Here is a 24,435-nt window from a genome sequence, read left to right as displayed (position 1 = left end):
GCTGTGATTCCCTCAAAAGACTTTTAAAGTCATAGGTGTATAGATTGAGGAGGAGGGAAGGGGATTTATTTTAAGTTTTTCAAGAATTTTATCAAGCTTCTATTTCAACACTTACTGAAGCTGACAAAAAGTCCACTTGCTCAAGAGAAAAAAAAATCCTTTTCTACTTTGCAAGAGTAGAATCACCATCTCCCCCCAATTAACCAAGTGATTCATATAAGCAAGGACAGTACATTCCATGGTTGTGCCCTTTCTGGGATCAAATCCTACCTTGGGTCCTAATTGCCAAATTGATGAATGTTGTTCTACTTTTGCTTTCTACTGTCCACCACCAATTAGCAAAGTGATTTATTTAAATAAAAGCAATGTTCTTGTGTACTGGGGCCATCTCCTGTTTACTACTTAGAGGGGTTTTATAAAGGTTAATGTACATTTCCAAAAACAGTTTAAAAGAAATGTATTCAGTGTTCTTCAAAATTGGAATATGTGATTTTTGTCTCATTGCTTCTGTTTGGTAACTAAATTTATAGATAAAAGCAAGAAAATCTTTTGCAGGATTGTCAATGGATAAAACTACAGGAAGCTGTAGAGAGAGAACTGGGTTTTTCTGTTTGTTTTTTGGTTTTGTTTTGTTTTGTTTTATTTTTGTGTATCACAGAAGATGGCATGCAACACCATCCCACTTTGCACATTTAAGATCATCCATGTCCCAGTTATTGAAGTCTTAGGTGCTCTTCTTAATGCTTCAAACCTATGGCCTAATATATCTCACGTATATTTACATGCCTGTATGTTTTCTATCTTCCCAATTGAATGTAACCTCCTTGAGGGCACAGACTTGGATTTTAGTCTTTATATCAATAGCGCTAAGTCTACTCCTGGCACATAGTAGTAACTAAATAAATGCTTATTTGTTTGCTCAGTTGATTGGTGACAAGGCTGAGCTAGTCAGCCAACTGGCAAGCCTTGTAAAGTGTTTACTATGTGAGTCAAAAAGGCCGTGGTAGGAGCCGATCTATAACTATACTAGCATATTAACATGGGGCAGAGAACACAAGCATTTGGAGGGGAAAGGATGTCGGACTGGATTGATAGTCATGATCAGTACCTCTGGGTATCTTAACCTCTTTTTGCCTTCTGATCTAATACTGACTGTTTATCTCAGGCCTTTAGAATTTTTCTGGTGACAACCTGGGCTGGCCCACACTTGTGGTTTGCTTGGCTCCTAATTCATACCTTCTTTTCTCCCAAAGAGGGAACTGCCTCTTCTCCATTCTAGCACACTGACATGTGATAACTTTCCCTGGGTAGAGATATAATATCTCTGTCCTGCTGAGTCCCTTGCTATCCTTTCCCTCCATATACCTCTGGACTTTCCCATGTAATTGTGTCTGTTCAGGAAGGGTGCTATAGATGCTTAGCCTACACCAATCCAATGTGAAGTCATCTTACCCTTCTCTTCTTTTTCTGGCTTCCTGATCCTTAGCTCAGATAGCAGATGATGGAGAAATATAACAAAAATTAAAAAATAAGAGATGCAGAAACACTGTCAGTATCTATTTGGTCACTTTCAAACATACTCATTGAATGTTAGCAGCTAGAAAACTTTTCCTTTAGAAATATTCAGCTCTTTCTTCCTTTCCCTCAAATTTCACTCACTTTTTATATGTAATACTTAGTATATATAAAAACAAAAAGGCAAAAATATGCCCTGATGAGGGAAACTCTTTCAATGGATCCCTCCAGGGCCTATATTTCCTACCTCCTTGTTGGAGGACAGAGAAGAAGAGGCTTACAGCAGTGACCAGTATTTTTATGCTGTGTGTAGTTTTCCTAGTCATGTTGACAATGATTTTTCCTTCCACTATCTGGAAATGTAAATAAGCATTGTCTGAAAAATTTTACACAGCAAAGTGCTCCCTCACCATCTTTATTTGACATGTCTGCACACACATTGAGGTCTCTATTCTTTGCTACTTCAGCTGTGTCTTTTGGAGTTTAATGTAATTTGAGGAATAAAGTAGAAAACTTGAAGTTTTCACACAAAAAGTGTTTCACTAACTATTAATGGCTGACTACAGATCTAAAAATTAGACATTACTTTCCCTCAACCTTTATTCAAGTCAATACACCATCACAATATAAAAATACCATAATGGGAAATTGAAAATCACAAGTGTTATGAGAAAAGATCTGAAAATATTGGATACTGATTTGACACAGAGGTCTTTATGTGGAAACCAATTGAGTTTCTGGGAACCATTGACCTTGCATATAAGGTGATTGTTGAGACCATTATAAGCCAATTATAACTTCATTTTCATTTTTTAATTAATTTGATTAGGACATTTAAAGGCATATTGGATAGAAAGAGTATTTCTCCTGTTTTTCAAAGGCAACCCATCTTTGCCTTTATGAAGCTAATAAATACATTTACATTAAGCCCTCAAATCCCTTTAGAAACTTTTTATGGATTCTATCTTGTGTGCCATTGACTTTTTAATCTTCTTATTTAAAGTACACAAGTAAATTGTGTCTTACTATATTTATCACGCTACACTAACAGTATGTAACTGCACATTGTAAAAAAAAAGCACTCAGACCTGGCTTCTGGGGCATGTGGATTTTTTAACATACCACTAAACACACACATGATTCTACTCACATTTTATACTTTTTGTTCATTGCAATATAAGTGCATGATATCTACTGTCCCAGTTCTTAACTTTTATTCTCTAATTTAAAATGACTATGGCATATGATATGATAACATGTTTCTTGGATTGAAATAAGATTCTGGACCTTGCTCCCCTCCCATTCCAGTGAGACAGACCTTTCCTGCCAGACTGGTGAAGACCTGACCTTCAAAGGAATCTAGAAGTCCTGTAGTTGGAATTCAGCCAAATTAGTTTTGCAGCAATCACAGCATCTATCTTCCCTGGAGGATCTCTAGGACCTTAGGGACCCAGCCTGGCAGTAGCTGAGACAAAGTTTCATCTCTGGCAGCATGATACATTTTGACCATGAGATCAAGATGAAAAAACTGAGGTAAAGTAACTTCCCAAGGTTACACAGTGTCATAAAAATCTGAACTCATCTCTTCCTGACTTTCCACTTTGCATGCAGTGCCCAGCCCAGTTTCAACTCCAAGGAACAAGATATCCTTCCCAGGATAAGCCCATTACATCTGAACTCACGTCTATGTGGCTAACTCAAGCCTGGACTGACCCCGCCTCCCTCAGCCTCCTTTCTCCTCTATTTGGAGGATTAGAGACCCAACTAGCAAACTTCCTTTAGAGAGGGCAGAAACTGGACTCTCAGGTCACTCCATTTTGTATCTGCTGCCCTGCCTTGTTTCAACTCCAAGGAACATGATGCCCCTGAGTTGGGTAATCCCTGGGTATCCCACACACTCTCTTCTCTGACTCCTTTTGTATGCTGCCTCCCCCTTTAGATTGTAAGCTCGTTGAGGGCAGGGATTGTCTTTTTAAAAAAAATTAATTGTATCTCCAGTGCTTAGAACAGTCCTTGGCATTTTTTTAATTACTTAGTAAATGGTTATTGGATTGGGGGGAAAATAAGATGCTGTTTATTATTCACAATCCTCCTTCTTATTACTTGGGATTAATTAACATTTACTTATTTGTGTAAATGTTGTTCTCCACTCCCACTCCCAAGAATGAAAGCTCTTAAGGGAAGAGATTGTTTATATAGAACCTAGAACAATGTGTGGAGCATTGTTGTTCAGTTGTTTTTAGTTGTGTCCAACTTTTTGTGACTATTTGAGGCTTTCTTGGCAAAGATACCGGAGTAGTTTTCCATTTCCTGTGTGGAGCTTAATAAATGCTTATTGATTGATCAAGATGGCAACCAAAGACAACACTGGCTTAGATTACAAACTCATTAATCCCATTTTACAGAGAAAGAGGGCGGAAGATTATGGGCAATATTACCTCATAAAATAATATAAGCAATAAAAGGGGAAATGGGTTAAAGTAAATGTGGCAATCATCTTAACTAAGCAAAATCATCCAGGAGGAATTTAAAGATGAAACTGGAGGAAGGATAGTAAACAAAGATAGAAAAATGCGTTAAAGATTTCTAAAGCATCCCCTTTTCACCATCAAGAAAGGAAACAAATATTTATTAAGCACTTACTACATACCAGGCACTATGCTAAGCACTTTACAAATATCTCATTTGATCCTCACGTCAACCCTGGGAGACAAGGCTTTATTAACATCCCCATTTTGCATGGCAGACAGACACTAAGTAATTTGCCCTGGGTAAGACAGCTAGTGAGTTAATAAGGCTGGATTTGAATTTGGGATATTCTGATTCCAGGCTCAGTACTCTATGCACTGTGCCACCTCACTGCCCATATGGAGGCATTGGATTTGGAATTAACATCACAGTTCTGTAATGTGCTTCTAGAATAAATAGAAATAGCTGTAAAGAAAATGAAGATGGGGATAGCAGCTGGACTAGATCAAGTGAAAGGTATTCCAAAAGCCTTAGAGCATTTTAAGCTATTAAAGCTTTTTGTATTAGTGTATATTGGTATTGTATTATTGTATAAGATTTTTGGAACACCCTGTATATACCAGAAGTCCAAGCTGGAAAGCAAGACAATTTTGAAGGTTTTGTTGGATCAATTATAGAGAATCAAAAGGAGGGGGAAATACCACGATGTGGGGAGGGGGGAATTGAAGACCCTTATTATTACTAAAATGATGACTAAGAGAGTATTAATAACTATATGTTTACTTTCTAATCTATGTTGTTGTTCATCCTTCACTTTCAAAGAGGATTAGTGACATCACAGGGTGATGCCTTCACTTGAGCATGAATTGAGTTTAAGTGAGGCAGAGTTATGCAGAGTTGTTAACCTCACTCTCTCTTCCAGAAGCATCAAAGTCCAGTAGCAGGACAAAAGTCAGGGTGACCAGCAATGGCCCAAGATACAGTGGATGACCCTGGCATCTTCAGTGCTTGACCAAGCTCTAATCACTCCACAGTGTCTGTTTTAGCTACCTTCATAACTTTTGGAACAAATTGTCCTTATACATATATTCCATCAGGGAAAGTCATTCATATGCTTGGAGTAGACATCCTCCTAACTCAACAACAGGTTTGAGGCCTGTCAGTTACCCAGTCAATCTGATTTAGCTCATCTTTTGAGACAGTTTTACCAGCATGTAGCCGCTGTATGTGCTACAGCTTCTTGGAGCCACAGGTGATAAGCCAAAAGTAGGTAAGCAAAGGGGCTGAGTGTTGTGGGAGGGTTATCTCATGATTCCTTTGCTTTATATGCCTATTTTGTACTTCTTTTAAACAACTTGGAATTGCTGAAAAGTTCATCTTGTGACCCCTACAACTTCTCCTGGTGTGTTTCCATAAACTTCATTATGGCACAGAGTTAAGTCTAGCTTCTGAAGTCTCTGTCAGTAGATAGCTCATCAACAACTAGTTGGCCACTAAGTATCTGGATGACCTGAGCCTGGAGCCAGGAAAACTTGAGCTCAAATCTGACTTCAGGCACTTACTAGCTGTATGACCTTGGGCAAGTCACTAAACCTCTGTTTGCCTTAGTTTCCTCAACAGTAAAATAGAGATAATTATAGTACCTACTTCCCAAGGCTGTTATGAGGATTAAATGGGATAATATTTATTAAGTGCTTAGCACAGAGCCTGGCATACTGTAGGAGCTTAACAAATGCTTGTTTCCTTCCTTCTTAAATGATGAGTTCTTTGGCTATTGTGAACACAAATCACATCTTTCCTTATCCTCTATTTGTAAAGATTAACCAAATTGCTCTCTATCATGCATATTAAATTTTACTCCACTTCTATCCTCCTTTTTACCCAACTTGAATCCTAATATTAGTTTTGATCATCCTGACTATCTCTCTCCACCCACCCACTTGAGTTGCAGAAGTATACTTAATGAGTATAATTTCTACTTAATTATTCATGATATTGATGTCAGTATTAAACCATACCAGGCCCAGAACCAAGACTGATTCCTACATATTCTTTTTCAGTATGCCTTGCTCATACCCTGCCTGACACTGAATTATTATCAGCATGTTATTCCAGGATAAATATAATTACAACACACTCGATGCCAGTGTCCACATTCTTCTGTTGTACTAGAATGCTAACGTACTAAATATTACTAGAAGTAAAGGGACTACTAGCTGATGTTATCTTTCTAAGCCTCAATTCCCTCACCTCTAAAATGAGATGAAGTAGATAACCTCTAAGGTCTCTTCAGTTCTAAATCTGTGATCCATCTTTATATATTTTTTGTTATTCTCACTTCTTCCTGAACAGAACTTTATCTTTATTACTTGTCTAAAATGCTTTAATCACTTTTCATATCTCCCTAATAATGGCACAAACCAAAAGAATTCCACAGAGAATCAAGTAAAAATTTTAAATTGAAGCAGGATTGTTGTGATTTTTAGAGATCTTAATTGCCCTTTTTTTGCACATGTAAGGAAGGAATTCTGAAATGTAGGCTTTGTGGGAAAGTAAAAAAAATGGGCATTTTTTTTTCCAAAAACAGACCATGAGTCAACATCTATGAATATATTAATTACTGAACTGGAGGGGGCAGATATGGAAGGGATAGAATATAAAGTATGACCTTTAAATCTTACCCTGCTACTTCATATTCCAAATGTATGAATTACCCTGGAAGGACATCTTGGAATCATTCTTTATGGTCTGATAAGAAGGTGTGGTGGCATATGCCTCTAAGTTCTGCAACTAAAGAGGCTGAAGTTGGTGGACCCTTGAGCTCAGGAGTTCTGAACTGTACTTAATGTTAAAGCCAAGTGTCAGCTCTAAGTCTGGCTTTGAAATATAGTGATCTCTCAGGAGATGAGCTACCAAGATGACTAAGGGGGAGCAAGCTTACCCAGGTCAGAAATCGGGCAGGTCAAAACTTACATGCTCACCAGCAGTGGGATCAGTCTCATAAATGGTCACCTCACTTCCAGCATGGGCAAAATAACAAGAAGCAGCCCCCCAAAAAAATAGAAAGGAAAAAGAATTGATTCTTCCAGGTCAAAGAGCAAAAATATTTTGCTATGTTAATTCAGTGGGAGTGTGCTGGAGTCAGATCACTTAGCTCTAAGAACTGATTGTTAAATTTTCAACAAGAGCATTTAAACTTGGAAATTGGCGATTGCTACAAATCCAGGCTTGACTTCTTGTTTTGTTGATTGTCTAGATTTAAGAAAATGATGAAGGAAATATCAATAATGCACATTAAGCTTAAGAGTGTGTCATGCATTTTTAGAGAGCCAGAGCACCACTGACCTCCCACCAAAAAAAAAAAAAAGTACACATCCTCTATGTTCCTATCAATATCAGTGCTTCTTTTCAGGACAGGTATCCCATATAAAAATGTGACTGCTTTACCATTAACACAGGAGAGGACCCCTAAGGTCACTCATGTCTGGAATGCATTCTTCTCTCACTTTAACTTCTTAGACTCCTAGACTCTCTTAGGCATCTAGGTGGCACAGTAGTAGACAGAGTTCAAATCTATCCTCAAACACTTACTAGCTGTGTGATCCCAGAAAATTCACTTAATCTGTCTGCTTCAGTTTCCTCAACTATAAATTGGGGATAATAATAGCACCTACCTCCCAAGGTTATTGTGAGGACCAAATGAGGTGGTAATTTGTAAAGCACTCAGCACAAAGGTGCTTAATTAATGCTTGTTTCCTTCCTTCCTTCCTTCCCTTCAAAGCAGAGTTCAGGTAACACCTCTAACAAGAGGCCCTTTTTAATTTCCCTCAATTTTTAGTTCTTTTCTCCTCTTTAAATTACTTTATATAATTTTGTATGTACTTTGTATTTACTTATTTGTGTCCCTGTTGCATTCCCCCCAGCAAAATGTAAGCTCCTCGAGGGCAAAGACAGTTCTGCTTTTGTCATTGTATCCCTGTGCCTAGTGTGCCCCATAACAGATAGCAAGTACTTACTTGGGTTTTTTATTTAATTGAATTAAATTGTTTTACCTAGATGATTCCTTTCAACTTCTTGAAATATCTTGTCGATCTGTGGATTACTCAATTTGCCTTGTTATTTTTATGTTTACAACTCCTTTATTCAACATCCATTATCCTTCCCATCCCCCTCCAAGTGCCAAATCTAGGAGAGAAACAATGCAAAGACAATTTAATTTGGAACCTCGATTTCGAAGTTTAGCTTCATTTTCTTTACCCCATTAACTTCTTCCCCAAACAGCCCCTTCTTCCACCAGTTACAACACTTTGAATAGGAATTAAAAACACCTCATATATGTTCTCCAGGGGGGAGCTAGGTGGCACAGTGGATAAGGTGTCAGGCCTGGAGTCAGGAAGACTTATCTGGTGTCAGACATCTACTTGCTGTGTAACCCTGGGCAAATCACTTAACCCTGTTTGCCTCAGTTTCTTCATCTGTAAAATGAGTTGGAGAAAGAAATAGCAAAGTACTCCATTATCTTTGCCAAGAAAACCCCACATAGAGTCACAAAGAGTCTAACACTACTGAAACAACTGAAAACAATATGTTCTTTAATTCATTTCCACAATGTAAGGAATGACTATGGTGTAGTGGAATGAGTACTACACTAAGTTAGAAGACAGTTTTAATCCTTATTGTGACATTAGCCATGGATGAGTCATCTGTCTGAAATTCAGTTGCTTCATCTTTTTTTGAAAATTAAAAAAAACACTTATACTTTCAACCCCATAGGGTTGTTATGAAGATTTAGTAAGATTATGAAACATTAGAAATTATTAATTATGGTTTAAAATGTAAATTATCCCTAGTATTTTCTCCTATTTTACAATCCAAATGCCTTGCCCAAGTAGAATCATCCAGTAAATCTATCCAATAGAATCTAGTTGTCTCTCCAATCAATACTAAATCCATTAGACCACATAACTTCTCTTTATACTCTCAGAATAAATGAAACTTTTGCTGAATGGCTTCAAATATACTTAGTTTGAAGATATAAATAAAATTAGCTGTTCTCATTTTGAAGGCTGTGAATACCTGGACTAAACTTCTGAATCAAGTTAAGTCTTTTCACAATGAAGGCTAAAAACTGAAAAAGATATCTATTTGTCTGAGATGCCACTTGCAATTTTGCTTAAGGAATAGGGACAAACTAAAAGATTTCCAGGATTGCTACCATTCTAGAAGTGCAGAATTTTAGAGCTGAAAGAAGCTTGGAAATTATCAATACAATTTCCGTGTGTATATAAACACACATATATATACATATGTATATTTGTATTCATATATGCATTAAATTACTGCCTTCCCCAAACAAGAGATTATTTTTGAAGCATACCAGTTTCATTTGACTGTTTTCTAAATGTCTATACAAAACATTTTCCCCTTCTTCAAATAGTTAAATAGTTTTACAATTTATACATGCGTTCTAAAGATGAGCTGTGTGTTATATGGCATGACAGACCATAATGTTTCTGGATCAGGTGTATTTTGCACTCCGACATATCTTGCTCCATTCACAGTTCCAAGAGAAACTAGTTATTTTGTAGTGTAATTTTGACTTCCAAAAAAAGAAAATTGCATTTGAATAAAGATAAATCTCTGTTGCATCAGCTTCTTACATCCAATTTGAAGATGCTTCTTTCCTATTTCATCTCGGATAATTAAGGAGCACCCACACCACCGGTGTCTTCTCTTTATTAGGGTCCAGATGAGGCATTCAAAGAGAGGCTCTTGGCGAGGTTGTCAGAGAGACAAAGTATATGGATTGTTGGTAGGCCATAAGGGAGTAAAAGTAAGGTATATTGGGGCAACTAGGTGGCTCAGTGGGTTGAGCGCCAGCCCTAAAATCAGAAGGACCTGAGTTCAAACCTGGCCTCAGACACGTAATGCTCGCTAGCTATGTGACTCTGGGCAAGTCGCTTAACCCCAACTGCCTTACCAAAAAAGAAATAATAATAAAACATATTAATTTTACCACTGAAATCACCCCTAACAACTGATTAACAAGATTGGCTCTGAGTGAGGTATGCCATAAATCCACTGGATGGAGTAAGTAGATACCACAAAACGTGTCATTAACTTCTAGACTTTCACCTAGCCTTCCGGATAATTGACAAATGCATCCAATTTACTGATAGAAGTGCTTCTAAACATCTCAGTTCTGTTCAGACATTGGCACAGATAACAGATTAGTGAGGGGAAAGTAGCAGGATACTCATTGGAAATTGTGGAAATCAGCTGGAATTCCAAAGGAGGTTTCTGAAAAGAGACAAGCAGCAGTTATATGTAGTATATATGTATCAATCATAATAACTTACCCTTGTAGAGTGCTTCAGCATCCAAGGCACTTTCATATTTGTTACCCCATTTTATCCTCACTGCAACTCTGAGTGTTAGAGCAGATGTTATTCTCCCTATTTGATAGATGAAGAGATTGAGGTTCAGAGTGATTTGTCAGAAATTACACAGTAGGCAAAAGAGAAAATACTTGTGCCCGGGTCTGAAAATTCTCAAGTTTGAACTTTTTTGAGAGCTTTTAACTACTCCACTCTTCCTCTCTACTTCTTAAATTAATGAATTGTGAAGTTAACAAAATATATGAGCATAATTAAAATTGTGTATGTCACATTTGGAGCAAATTAACTCATCCTTGTCCAAGCTCTTAGTATCTCAGGGTAGAAAGACATTCATTATGAATTTGAATTTTGTTAAGAGTGGGCATCACTCTCAAAGAAAATAACTTAAGTACTTCCCCACTGCTAATAGTATATTTAAAATGTTTTAGGAATTTAAGTCCTAGAGGATAAGGAACCAAACTATGTGTTTTGTTTTATGGTGTCTAGCAGAATACTCAATTCAATGTTTAGTAAATGATTTTTTTTAAATAACATAATCATATGCATCTAAGAAAGGACCTAAGAAATCATCCAATGTAACCTCATTTTAAAATGAAGCAACCAAAGCCCAAAGAAGTTAAATGACTTTCTTAAGCTCCTATTAGTAATGATGACTCCAAATCCAGTGATCTTTCCACTACACTATAAAGTAGGTCCCATGTGTGGTTGAACACAATGAAACTTTGTTCATTCAACTGGCTGGGTGAAAATAAGAATGTCATTCACTGCTTGACTGAACAATTTTCTCATTTAAAATAAGCCTGTAATAGGATGATGAGAAATGCGTAATAATAGTTGTTGTTGGTCCTTTGTTTTCAAAGAGGACCAATGATATCATGGGGTAATGCCTTAATTCATGCTTGAATTGTATTTAAGTGAGGCAGAGTTGTACAAAGTCATCAGCCTCACTCTCTCTTCTAGAGTCGTCCAAGTGTAGTGGCAAGACAAAAGACAGAATGACTAGTGTTGGCCTGAGATGCAGTGGATGCATTGGCATCTTCGTCTTACCAAGCTCCAAGTGTTCCACAGCACCTGCCTCAGTCCCCTTCATGGCCATTGGAACACAGTGTTCTCATCTACCCATTCCACAAGGGGAAGTCTTCACACGTTTAGGGTAGACCCCCCTCAGTACTTTCATTAGGCCCTCCCCTATTGGAGGTCATTTTGCAATGAAATGAATTACCCAAGTGTATGGTTTGATTGAGGGTAAGAAATCTAGTACCAAGGTACTATACACTTGGGTAATTCATTTCTTTGCAAAATGACCTCCAATGGGGGGACCTAATGAAAGTACTGGGTGGGGGGGTGTTATCTATGAAAATGAGCAGAAATCAAAGTTGAGGGGTATCTAAAGTACCTCCTTTTGCCCTCCTCCTGCTACCATTTATAAACACTCAGGACTCTTCACAGTACAAGTCCCTGGTTTGAAAAGTAGTTTACTAAATTTTCCATTGTCTACAAGTTAAACTAAGATATCTCTTTAAATCAGAAGTCTTTTTTTCTTCATCCCTCTTTAATATTTAATTAACAAATTATTTGAAAGAATTATTCTGTATCTGATTACAAATTAGCAATCTCAAGTTATTAGCAACAGCAACAATAATAATAATCACAGTAGCTAACGTTTATAGGGCAGACAAGTGGCACAGTGGATAGAGCACTAATCTGAGAGCCAGAAAGACTCATCTCCATGAGTTCAAATCCAGCTTCAGATACTTATTAGCTGTGTGACTCTGGGCAAGTTACTTAACCCTGTTTGCCTCATCTATAAAATGAACTAGAGAAGAAAATGGCAAACCACTCCAGTATCTTTGCCACAAAAACCCCAAATGGGCTCATGAAAAGTTAGACATGACAAAACAACAATATGTGCCAAGCACTGTGCTAAGTAAGCTCTTTACAATTTTTATGCTATTTGATCCTCACAACAACCCAGGAGGTAGGTACTATTATCCCAATTTCACTGAGGCAGACAGTTGCATAAAATAATATCTGTCTTCACTGACTTTTTTCCACCAAGGGTAGAACAAAAGGATTAAGGCTAGCCAAAAATGATCTTGCTGTCCCTAGATTGGTCTTGTATGATATCTTTTATTCCATTTTCTGTCCATAAGATTATTTGGCCTGGCTTGCAATTTCATTGGTTTAAGGAACTTCCTCCTGAGGAAGATCAGTAGCTGCTCTGAAATTTATAATCTTAGGGATTTGCCTGGGACACTAGAGAGGTTAAATGGTTAGGCTTGCCCAGAGACACACAGCATGTCAGAAGCAGGACTCTGAGGCCAGTCTTTCTGTTGACTACATCACGATACGTCTTCATAGGATATTCATTAGGGGCCAGGATATAATCTATTTATATCCATCATACATGTCTCTGTTGCTCTTTAGGTGATGAAGACTTTCTTTTCATTATGAGGAGGCACCTGGTGGCACAGTGAATAGAGAGCTAGACCTGGAGTCAAGAAGACCTAGTCAATAGTCAATAAACACTTATTAAGTGCCTACCATGTGCCAAGCACTGGGCTAAGCACTGCACACTATATACAAATAAGAAAAAGAAACATCATTCCCTATCCTCAAAGAGTTTGAAATCTAATGGGGGAAGACAGTACACAAAAAGAAGCTGAAAAGGGGAAGGGATGTTGCCAGAAGGTATCTGGCCAAAGCCATGATGTTTCTGGTGTCAAATTTTTAGAGCAGAAGATATGAAATGAAGTTAGCTGAAAAAGGCTGACCCCTCCAAGGGAGGCTCTAGGAATAATTTATTGGTCCATCCTCCAGCCCTCCAGTCAGAGGGGAGAGGCAACTAAGGATACTGAAGAAGTATTGACTATCAAATCTTAATCAGTCTCTACGATTATGACATTTCAAGTGATGAGCTTATCTTGGGGGAAGTATGCTAATGGAGTCAAAACCAAGCTGAGCAAGTAGTGTAAAATGAAGTAGACTTGAGTTCAAATCCAGCCCCAGATACTTACTAGATGTATGACCTTAGACAAATCACTTAATCTTTCCCTGCCTCAGTTTCCTCAACTGTAAAATGGGGATAATACTATCACCTACCTCCCAGGATTGTTGGGAGGATCAAATGAGATATTTGTAAAGTGTTTAGCATGTCTGGCACATAGTAGGCACTTAATAAATATGCCTATTACCTTCCCTTCTCCCTAACCCCACCTCCTATTCATCAGAGATTGTGGTGTGCAGGATTTGCAGGCATATATCATGTAACTGCAAAAATGTTAGCATTAGAAAGATGGGGTCTGGTTTCAGTTGGAAGCCTGAAGTCATTGAAATTACAATGTAATTTATCAAGTGAAATCTAGTGAGAATGAAAAATAAGAGAGGAAGGACAGCCCAAGTAACACATAGAATCCTTGAAATGCTTAAACACAACACACCACACACACACACACACACACACACACACACACACAGAGGAATATATTGAGTGGACCCTCTAAGGTGGATCTATGGAAAGATATGAGAAAGAATTACATAGGACAAAGAAGTATGGCAGAGTTATGTTCTGTACTGGGAGAGGAAATTATTCCAAATGGATGAATCCATGGAATAATCGAAATATTTAAGTACTATATCTAAGACTGAAACTTCCTTAAGGTCAAAGTCAATGAAATTTCCAATTTTAATCTTTTGACATTGTATACAGGTAATACTTTAGGTTTTATCATAATGTAAACTCCTTGAGAGTAGGTCTGGCTCTTAGTTTATCTTTATATGGGAGGGAGGGTTACAAAGGGTATAAGAGTCCTCATAGCCCAGTATCTGGAGCACACTAAGTCCTATTAAGATATTTCTTGAATTAAACTGAGTGACATTTTAATCCTTGGATCTAGGTGAGGTTTTAAGGAAATCTTAAGAGAGAATGTGGACAGGGTGAACTTAATCATGAGCTTGGATACATAAGGAGTATACAAATTTCCGTTTAAATGCTTCAGAATCAGCCTAGTATGTGAGCCTTGAAAGTCTCGTAATGGAGTGTAGGAGACTAAACTAACAGCCATCTTCAACTAGAAAGAAATGTTCCTTATTCTGTGTGTGTGTGTGCGTGTGTGTGTGTGTGTGTGTGTGTGTGTGTGTTGTGGTGGTTGTTGATATTGTTCAATACTGCTTTTCATTTTCAACTGATTTAAGATAATTGATGATAGCATGAGTTGTTTTTTCATCAGTTGTTCTCAGTTTTTCTACATTTCTCAGAAATTGCCTGTACATTAGTAACAGACAACCAGGGTAAGAATCACGAGATATTTCTAATAGCTGAGCCCAGAGTTACCCTGTCTGTGCCCATTACATAAAGGTGACTCCGAGTAATTGTAAGGCCCTGAGAAATAAACATCCCCAGGAAAAGGGTTGTCTCTGTCCCCATGTTCTCTATTCCCTGCTCTTGCCCAGCTCAACAAACCTTCCCGCTCATACCCTCGTGATAGCTGCTGCTTTAAATCAAGGTCAAGGAGCGTTAGGAATGATGGTGGTACAAGGCAAGATGTCAGTGTTTAGAAAAAAGCAAACTCACTCATTTGCAGGGACTGCAGCAACAGAGTGGAAAAAGTGAGAGGAAAAAGGCAATCTGTAATGTGTACTTTGAAAATTCCAAAGCTGCTTTCCTAATTCAGTAAATAGCTCTAACTCAACCAACTTGGAAGAGCTTTCCAAGCCCAGAGATCCTTGCTGCTTCTTGTTCATTGGTTTCTGATTTCTTATGGAATAGCACCCTCATGTGGCTTACTTATTACCTGGATTTAATTCATTTATTTCATTATTAAGAAATTACATATTCCTCCTCCTGCTAATGAGCAAAATATAAAGTTAAATTGGAATTTAAAATAGGTACAAAAATAGCATAAAACTGTTTTTCTTAAAGTTAACCAAGTTTTGCCAGATATCATGGGATCTATTTCCAAAATCTAGATGATCATTTCTATACTGTGGGTTCCTAGTTTTTTGATATTTTTTGCTGAAGATTTCTCCAATTGTGCAATATAACTTCTGTAGCTTCCTCCTTAATACAATTAGCTTAATATTTATTAGTATAAATCACTTTGCAGACTTCAATATTCTATATAAATGGTAACTATAATGTTTATTATTGTGGTTGTTATTAAAACAGAATTCTTCACTTTCCCTCCTACCTGGTCATTTAACATTCACTATCATTTCCAGAAGAATCTGAGTTCAAATTCACATTTGATAACTGTGTGAACTTGGGAAAATCACTTGCCCTCTATAGGCCTATCTTTCTTCATTTGTGAAATAGAATTGTGGGCCTAGATAACTCCCAGCACCTTCCAGTGGTGACACTATAATCTTGAGATCCTTAGATCCACACATGAAATCCAGGAATCATACTATCTTCTACTTTTTCTTTCTTCTCCCACATTTAAAAAAATCACCATTCATGTCACTTCACATAACTTCTTTCCCCTTAGATAAATCTCTGGTAATTTCATGCTTCAATTATAGCAACTTCATTAACCACAGTGAGCATAAACCCAAAATGCTACTGAGAAGTTATCTGTCCTGCCAAGTGCTCTACAAAAAGACAGTAATTAAACCATTTACGTTTTCAAATCCTACGTATGACCAGCTGATTTGACAATACTGTAATGTTCAAGAACTTCAGGGATCTTTTACACACTAATGATCACAAACTGCTTTGGGAAATCCATCTATTTAAATAATTATAGACATACATATTACATATATGTATTATACATACATACATAGAGAGAGGAAAAGAGAGAAAGAGCTACTAACGACGCTCACGAAGATTAAAAAAAAAACATCCTAAGATGCTTCACAAAAATTCCTCTAATGACTACTAAGGCCAACACACTTCAAAAGAGAGCTACTACAAATATACCATCACTTGTTCTGCCATTCCCCTGGCAGTGGGGTGTCCCTGCAATTTCTAGTTCTTTGCCATCACAAAAAGAGCTGTCCTTTTCCTTTAAAAAAAAATCTCTTTAGGATACAGACTTAGTAGTGGTATTAAAAAGTCAAAGGACATGCATAGTTTTATAGCCCTTTGGGCATAATTCAAATTGCTCTCCAGGATGGCGGGATCAATTCACAACTCCCCACACAGTGCTTTTGTGTTGCAATTTTTCCATATCCCTCTAATGTTTGTCATTTTCCTTTCTTTTTTAAATTTTTATTTATTTAATTTTTAATTTATGGAACAAAACAAGCATTTCCTAACATAGTATAATTTTTAAAAAATGACTGCACATGAAACTTCAAATCTATTATGTACAACTTGCTATTCCATTTAAATATATAATAAAGTTATTATGGAAATTTCTTTTTTTTTATTCCCTTCCCCCCCACCTTAGAGCTGGCTACCACTACACACAAATATGTAGATACATGTAAAATCATCCTATACATACTTCTACTTATCAGTTCTTTCTCTGGTTGTAGATAGTGTCTTCCTTCATAGGTCCTTTGTAGTTCAAAGTCATTCTTAAAACAATATTGCTGTTACTCTACACAATGTTCTCTTGGTTCTGCTCATTTTGCTCTTCATTATTCATTTGAGTCTTTCCATGTTTTTCTAAGACCATTGAGTTCATCATTTCTTATAGTACAGGAATATTCTATCACAATTGTATGCCACAACTTGTTCAGCCACTCCCCAATTTACAAGTATCCTTGCAATGTCCAGTTCTTTGCCATCACAAAGAGCTGCTATAAATATTTTAGATCATATAGGTTCTTTTCTTTTTCCCTAATCATCTTTGGAAATAGACCTAGTAGTGGTATTGCTGAGTCAAAGAGTATAGGCAGTTTAATAATTCTTTGGGCATAATTCCAGATTGCTCTCCAAAATGGTTGGATCAGTTCACAATTCCACCAGCAATGAATTAGTGTCCCAATTTTTCCATACCCCATCCAACATTTGTCACTTTCCCCTTCAATCATTTTAAACAATCTGGTAGGTACAAAATGATATCACAAGGTTGTTTTAATGTGCATTTCTCTAATCAATAATAATTTAGAGCATTTTATATGACTACAAATTTTTATTTCTTCTTTGGAAAATTTCTTGTTCATTTCCTTTGACCATTTATCAATTCAGGAATCACTCATATTCTTATAGATTTGACAAAGTTTTTTTATTTATATATTTGAGATATGGGACCTATATTTGAGAAATCATCTATAAAAATGTTTTCCCAATTTTCTGCTTTCCTTCTGATCTTGGATACATTTGTTTTATGCATACAAAACCTTTTTAATTTAATGCTGTCATATTAGCCAATCCAATACATGTGAGGTGGTACCTTAGAGCTGTTTTAATTTGCATTCCTCTAATCAATGGTGATTTAGAGCATTTTTTTTCATATGACTATAGCTAGCTTTGTTTTCTTCATCTGGAAACTGGTCACATCCTTTGACTGTGTATCAATTGGGGAATGACATGTATTTTATATATTTAACTGAGAAATGAGGCTTTTGTCAGAGAAAGTTACTGTAAAAAAATTCATAATTATGATTACTATTTCTCTCTATCCTATTTTTTTATTTGAGTTCAGTATATGAATTCTTAGGAATAGTCTGAGGATCACCTGGCAAGATTAGATACTGGACACTGAGATCCTTTCTCAGGCTGAACTGCCAAGCATTCCAACCCTACTGCAGAGAGTGTAACTCCAACGGGCTAGCCACATTGTTCAAATGCCAAACTATTTTATGTCAGACTATTTTATTCAGAACTTACATGAGTAAAGCACTCACACAGAGGTCAGAAGAAGCAATACAAGTTTACTCTCAAGACCTCTTTGCAGAACTTTGGAATCTGTTGTGAAACATGAGACACACTGACACAGGACCTTCCAGCCTGACATGTCCACATCAAAGAAGGCACTGTGCTCTATGAGCAAAATAGAATTGCAGTATCTCAAAAGAAACATGAGATGCATAAATTGAGAGACATTTCCATTTCAAATATTCACATGGACTATTTGTACCTGACCTGTGATAGAGCCTTCCAACATTGTATTGGTCTGATAAGCCAGTCAGACACACTGTACCTTGACCCTGAATAATGATGTCATTTTGGTCTTCTTCAGTTATGATAGACAACAACCATTTTCCCTGTTTATCCTTCTCTCTCTCTCCTTTCAACCTGTCCCTCCTCAAAAATATTTTGCTTCTGACCACTGCTATCACCAATCCACTCTCCTTTCCACAAACCTTCCCCCCACTTCTTACACCTTTCTCCTCCTAATTCCCTGTAGGATAAGATAGATGTCTATACACAACTGAGTATATATTTTATTCCCTCTTCGAGCCAATTCCAATGAGAATAAAGTTCGAACATTTATTTGCAACCTTCCCATTTTCCTCTCCTCTGTAAAGGCTCTTTCACACCTGTTTTATTAGGAGGTACAAGTATCATTTTCCTGCGTAGGAATGTAAAAGTTTAACTTTATTGAATTCTTATGATTTCTCTTTCCTGTTTACCTTTTTATGCTTCTCTCGAGTCATGTATTTGAAACTCAAATTTTCTATTCTGCTCTAGTCTGTTCATCAGGAATTCTTGAATGTCGTCTATTTCATTAAATATCTGTTTTCCCCTGAAAGCTTATATTCAATCTTGCTAGGTAGGTGATTCTTATTTGTAATCCTCATTCCTTTGCCATATCATATCCCAAGCCTTCTTATCCATTAATGTAGAAGCTGCTAAATCTTGCGTTATTCTAAATGTTGCTCCATGATATTTGAATTGTTTCTTTCTGTCTGCTTGCAAGATTTTCTCCTTGACCTGGGAGCTCTGGGATTTGGCTATAACATTCTTGGAAGTTTTCATTTTGGGATCTTTTTCAGGAGGTGATGGGTGGATTCATTCAATTTCTATTTTACTCTCTGATTCTCAGATATCAGGGCATTTTTCCTTGATAATTTCTTGAAATATGATATATAGGCTGTTTTTTTTACATCATGGCTTTGCGGTAGTCCAATAATTCTTAAATTATCTCTTGATAGAAATTGTTATTTTCTATTATATTAATATCCAATTATTAAGTTAGGATTAAGGCTTTTTTCTGTCTATTTCCTCTTTTAGGGACCAGCCCCTGTTATCAGTCACTCTCTGAAAGATATTGCTGATAGATGAGATCGCATAAATCCTCCAGGAACATGATCCTAGATCTTGGATCCCACCAATTAGAAGATTTTACTTCTGTTTACAATGTAAACAGAATCTAATCTAGGGGCATTATAGCCCTAAAGCATTAAGTCTATGCCCTTCTGCCCCTCCCAAAAGGAGTTTAGAGTGACCCAGCTCATGAAGGAGAAAACCAACCTGAGAGGTCTGGGTAGATATGGATTTCTTTGTCCAGATTGCTGGAGGTGACCATGTCCTCCTCAGGAGGAGCTGAAATCTTTCAGCCTACCTCTTCATTTGAATGTCTACCCCCTCATTAATTGTTCACCAATCAGGGTTGATTTTTACCTCTCAGAGGCACCCCTTCCTTCCCAAAGGTATTTAAGCATTCAGTGATATCGATGATTTTTTGTTTGGTTACCATGAGAAAGCACTGAACATCAATTTATTGATTATCAACTAACTTAATCAATATATTGATTATTAATACCCATAAATTCTGTCTCTTGGGCTTCCTATTCATCTCACTCTATTTATTTTCCAGGTCAGTTTTTCCGATGAGATGTTTCTTTTCTATTTTTTTTTCATCTTTTGATTTTGTTTTTATTTTGTTTCTTGATGTCTCATGGAGCCATTAGCTTTCAGTTGTCCAATTCTAATTTCTAAGGAATTCTTTTCTTCAGTGAGCTTTTGTATTTCTTTTTCTACCTGGACAATTCTTCTTTTTAAGGAATTTTTCTCTTCCATGGATTTTTGTGCCTCTTTTACCATTTGACCTATTCTGTTTTCTTAAGATGTTATTTTCTTCAGTATTTTTTGTGAGTCTTTTACCAAGTTGTCAATTCTTTGTTCATGATTTTCTTGTATCATTGTCATTTCTTTTCCTGATTTTTCCTCTCCCTCTCTTATTTTTTTAAATTCTTTTTTAAGCTCTCTCAAGAATTCCTTTTTTTGGCCTAAGATCAATTAATTCATATTTTTCTTTTAGGCTTCACATTTAGTTGCTTTGATTTTATTCTCCTCTTCTGAGTTTCTGTTTTGATCTTCCCTGTCATCATAGTAATTTTCTATGGTCAGGGTTTTCTTTGTTGTTATTGTTTGCTCATTTTCTAGCCTATTTCTTGACTTTTAACCTTATGTTAAAGTTGGGCTTTGCTCCCAGGGTGGAAGGGGCACTGTTCCAAACTTCATGTTTTTCATGCTGCTGTTTTCAGAGCTAGCTCCGGGCCTCTATATGTTTTCAGTTCTTCCAAGGTAGTATGATCTAAAGAGAGGTGTGGTCTCTGCCCTCCTGTCCTGTGCTCTGGTCTGCAAGCAACCACAAGTGCTTCTTTCTGCCCTGGAACTGTGATTAGAGTCTCTGCTTTCTTGTTACCACATCCTCTACTGTGCTAGTGCTCTTCCTTGTCCTGGGACTGTGACCCAGAACCACATATGGGCAATATGAGAGTCCTGCATCCAGTGACAGCAAAGCGTCTCTTTTAATCTCTTTCTGACCAGTCATCTAATCTCTCTGCCCTCTTTGGGCTGAGATCTCTGCAATCCATCACTGCTGATTCGGTTGCCCCCAAGGCCTGCTGCTGGCTTGCCAGGCACAGCTTACACTCCACTGTGCTCCCTGATCACCCCAATGACACAGATTTTTTCTGCCAACCCTCTAAGTTATTTTTGGCTGGAAAATTATTTCACCCGAAACTTTTGTTGTTTCTGTTGCTCCAGAATTTGTTTTGAGGTATTATTTTCAAATTGTTTAGAAGGGAATTTGGAAGACTTCAGGTGAGTCCTTGACATTACTTCACCAGCTTGACTCTGCTTTCCCTCATTTTCTTTATTTATAAAACAAAAATTATAGTAAGTATACTACCTACCTCACCAACTTATTGTGAAAAAATTGGATCTCAGAGAAGGTAGAGTGACTCCACAAGGCTGACATATCCTCATACGTGTTACAAAAGTTGAAAGTGACTCCCAGGTCTTCTCTGGTAAGTCCAGTGCTCTTTCCCTTCCACCATGTTGCCTCTCATATTAGACCTTGTACGAAGCTTCAAAAATTTATATTTTTATCATGTGTCCCCTCCCCCCCATAAAAACAAAAGATCTTCACAATGAGAAGGAAGGAGCAAGTTTAATATTATACAAAGATCTTGGGATTTGTAGTCAGAAGACTAATTTAAAATACTAGATTTTCCACTTACTCTCTATATGACCTTAGTCAAATCACTTAACTTCTCTAGGCCTTGTGTTCTCATTGTAAAAGGAGTAGATCAGATTATGCAGTTTCTATGGCCTTTTCAGTTCTCTGAATTAAATGTGGGAGGAATGGGGAAAAGTGGTTAACAACAAATTGAAATCCAAACTAAGTGAGGAGATGATTAGAGGACAACAAAAACCTCACTGTTCTCAATGATTTCAAATATTCAAATTTGGAATAACTATATTTAGTGGTACTAAAAGAACCAGTGGCTATAATTGCTAAACTGTTTTGTTAAAATAAACAAGGTACTGTAGGGGCAGACAGATGAGCAGATTTTTTATTTCTGATTTTCAAAGAGACAGAAGGTAGGTTCCTCATATTATGTGAACTTGATACAGGTTCCTAGACTATAATATTAAAAGGATGATCTGAGAGTACTTAGACAGGGAAGTGGTGATCTTTAAGAGTCAGAATTAGCTATCAAGAACAAATCACGCTAATGTAACTTCATTTCCTTTTTTGTTTCCTATATGGTGACTAGGTTAACAACCAGTCACTGTGGTGATAGGTTTATTGAATGTTGTAGATGTGTTGTACCTGGATTTCAACAAGCCTTTTAAAAAAGACTCTCAAAATAATTTTGCTGATTTCTAATTATGTGAGAAAAGCTACAAAATTGTTTGTATGCATCGAACCTGTAACCTCACTATATGTTCTGTGCCTCAAGGTGGTGATGGACAGCAAGCAAAGACTTATGTATGCAAAAATATTCACAGAAGCACCACTTTTAACAGCAAAAAGATTGTAAACAAATTATATGTACAAAGGTTGGAGCCTAGCTTAACAAGTTGCAGCATAAAAATGTAGTAGACTATTAATAAGTAGTAACGTACAATGTGCATATGAAGAATTCAAACAATACATGAAGATATATGAATTAATAGAGGAAAAAGAAAGTAGAGCAAAATGAACAATGCACAAAATGGCACGTGGATATTTCAGTAGATCTGAGATCTCAGTGATTTGGGTCCTTCATTTAACCATGTCATTGGCAAATCATGCTAGCTTTTTCATCCTGTGTGAATCTTGTCCATGTTTTCCCATAAATCTTCAATGGGAAGTCCGCCCAACACTGAGGGCTTTTCTCTGTTCTCTTGACATTAATTGGATATCAGGGGAGTAGAATTGCTGTCCATTGATTATTCTTCTTTCTCAGAACCTACTTTTCCAATTATATATCTCTCTGTTCATAATTGCTATGCCACTCCTCTCACACATTTCTTGTCTGATGATATATTGGAACATGGAAAGCCTTCTACTGGACACCTTGTTCATTTTCCTTGGTTTTTGAGTGACCCTCAACTTGAATAATTCATCAGATGTAATATTGTATGAATAGCAGCTATACATCATCAGAATTTTGCTGTAAAAAAAAAAAAGAGATGAGTTTTCAGGGAGAATCCTGGGGCTATTAAAATCAGTGCAAAATTTTCCCCAAAGCAATCCAATCTGTCCTCCACTTCTAGTTCTACTTGACTCATAATATCATCCATCATAATCACTTTTTTATACATTCTGCTTGATTTTAGGGATTATACAATGTAGGAGGTATGATTGTGAATTATATGGGATTGTGTGTGCTATGTTGAAACTAAATGTATCAATGGAAAAAAGAATCAATCTTATAGACATAATGGAGTAGTATGGGCTTGTTGATAATAAAGGTAGGTAGGTCTGGAACTATTTGAATGGCTAGACCCAGAGTGGTGATTAATAGGTTAATGTCAACCTGGATTCAGGTCTCTAATGTGGAATACAACATGACTTTGTCATTAACCCTCTTCTGTTCAATATTGTCAGTGGTTTGGATAAAGCCATAGATTTCATGCTCACCAAATTTCAGGATAAAACAAAACTGGGGGGGGAGGGGTGATACACACCGCAATTGGATGACAGATTTGTAACTCAAAAAGGTCTCTAGCAGCTAGAATTATGGGCTGAACCTAATAAGACTACATCTAACAAGAGCAAATACAAAGTCCTACATTTGGGTTCAGAGAATCAACAGCACAAATACTGGATGAAGCAGCATAGTTAGGAAAATGAAAAATACCTAGGAAGTATAGATGAATGCTAGGGCAGGTCAGTGGGTGCAATGGATAGAATACTGTTCTTGGAGTCAGGAAAGCTCCTCTTCCTGAATTCAAATCTGACCTCAGACATTTACTAGCAGTGTGACCATGGGCAAGTCACTTCATCCTATTTGCCTCATTTTCCTAATCTGTAAAATGAACTGGACAAGGAAATGGCAAACTACTTCAGTATCTTTTCCAAGAAAACCTCCTAAAACTGACATTAGAATATATTAATAAAACAGAGTCTTTAGAATGAGGGAAGTGGCAGCACAACCTTACTTTGCCCTGATGAGGCCTCATCTGTAATATTTTGTTTGGATGAAGGCACCACATTTTATAAAGGACATTGACAAATTAGAATGTGTCCAGAGAAGGGCAACCAATGTGGTAGTAAGAGGACTTCAAACTGTGCCAAACAAAGATCAGGTTAAAGAATCAGGGACATTTATGCTGGAGCACAGAAGATTTATTGGGGACATGTCAGCTGTCTTCAAGTATTTGAAGACCTGTCATGGGGAAGAGGACTAAGATTTATATTACTTGTCTGCCAAGGGC

At 37.0% G+C, this 24,435-nt stretch overlaps 1 long non-coding RNA gene across 1 annotated transcript in view; it reads right to left on the bottom strand.

Annotated features, from left to right (window-relative positions):
* Window positions 1-21,657: 21,657 nt before the first annotated feature.
* The window catches only part of LOC144456903 (uncharacterized), a 152,770-nt gene continuing 149,992 nt past the window's right edge, over window positions 21,658-24,435 (bottom strand). The window contains exon 2 of the long non-coding RNA XR_013486120.1: window positions 21,658-23,168. This is a non-coding gene — a long non-coding RNA (uncharacterized LOC144456903). The remainder of the gene's footprint in view (window positions 23,169-24,435) is intronic.

The sequence above is a fragment of the Phascolarctos cinereus genome, unplaced genomic scaffold (assembly GCF_003287225.1).
Source record: "Phascolarctos cinereus isolate Bilbo 61053 unplaced genomic scaffold, phaCin_HiC Scaffold_4;HRSCAF=312, whole genome shotgun sequence".
NCBI lineage: Eukaryota > Metazoa > Chordata > Mammalia > Diprotodontia > Phascolarctidae > Phascolarctos > Phascolarctos cinereus.
This window is presented reverse-complemented; position numbering and strand designations above follow the sequence as displayed.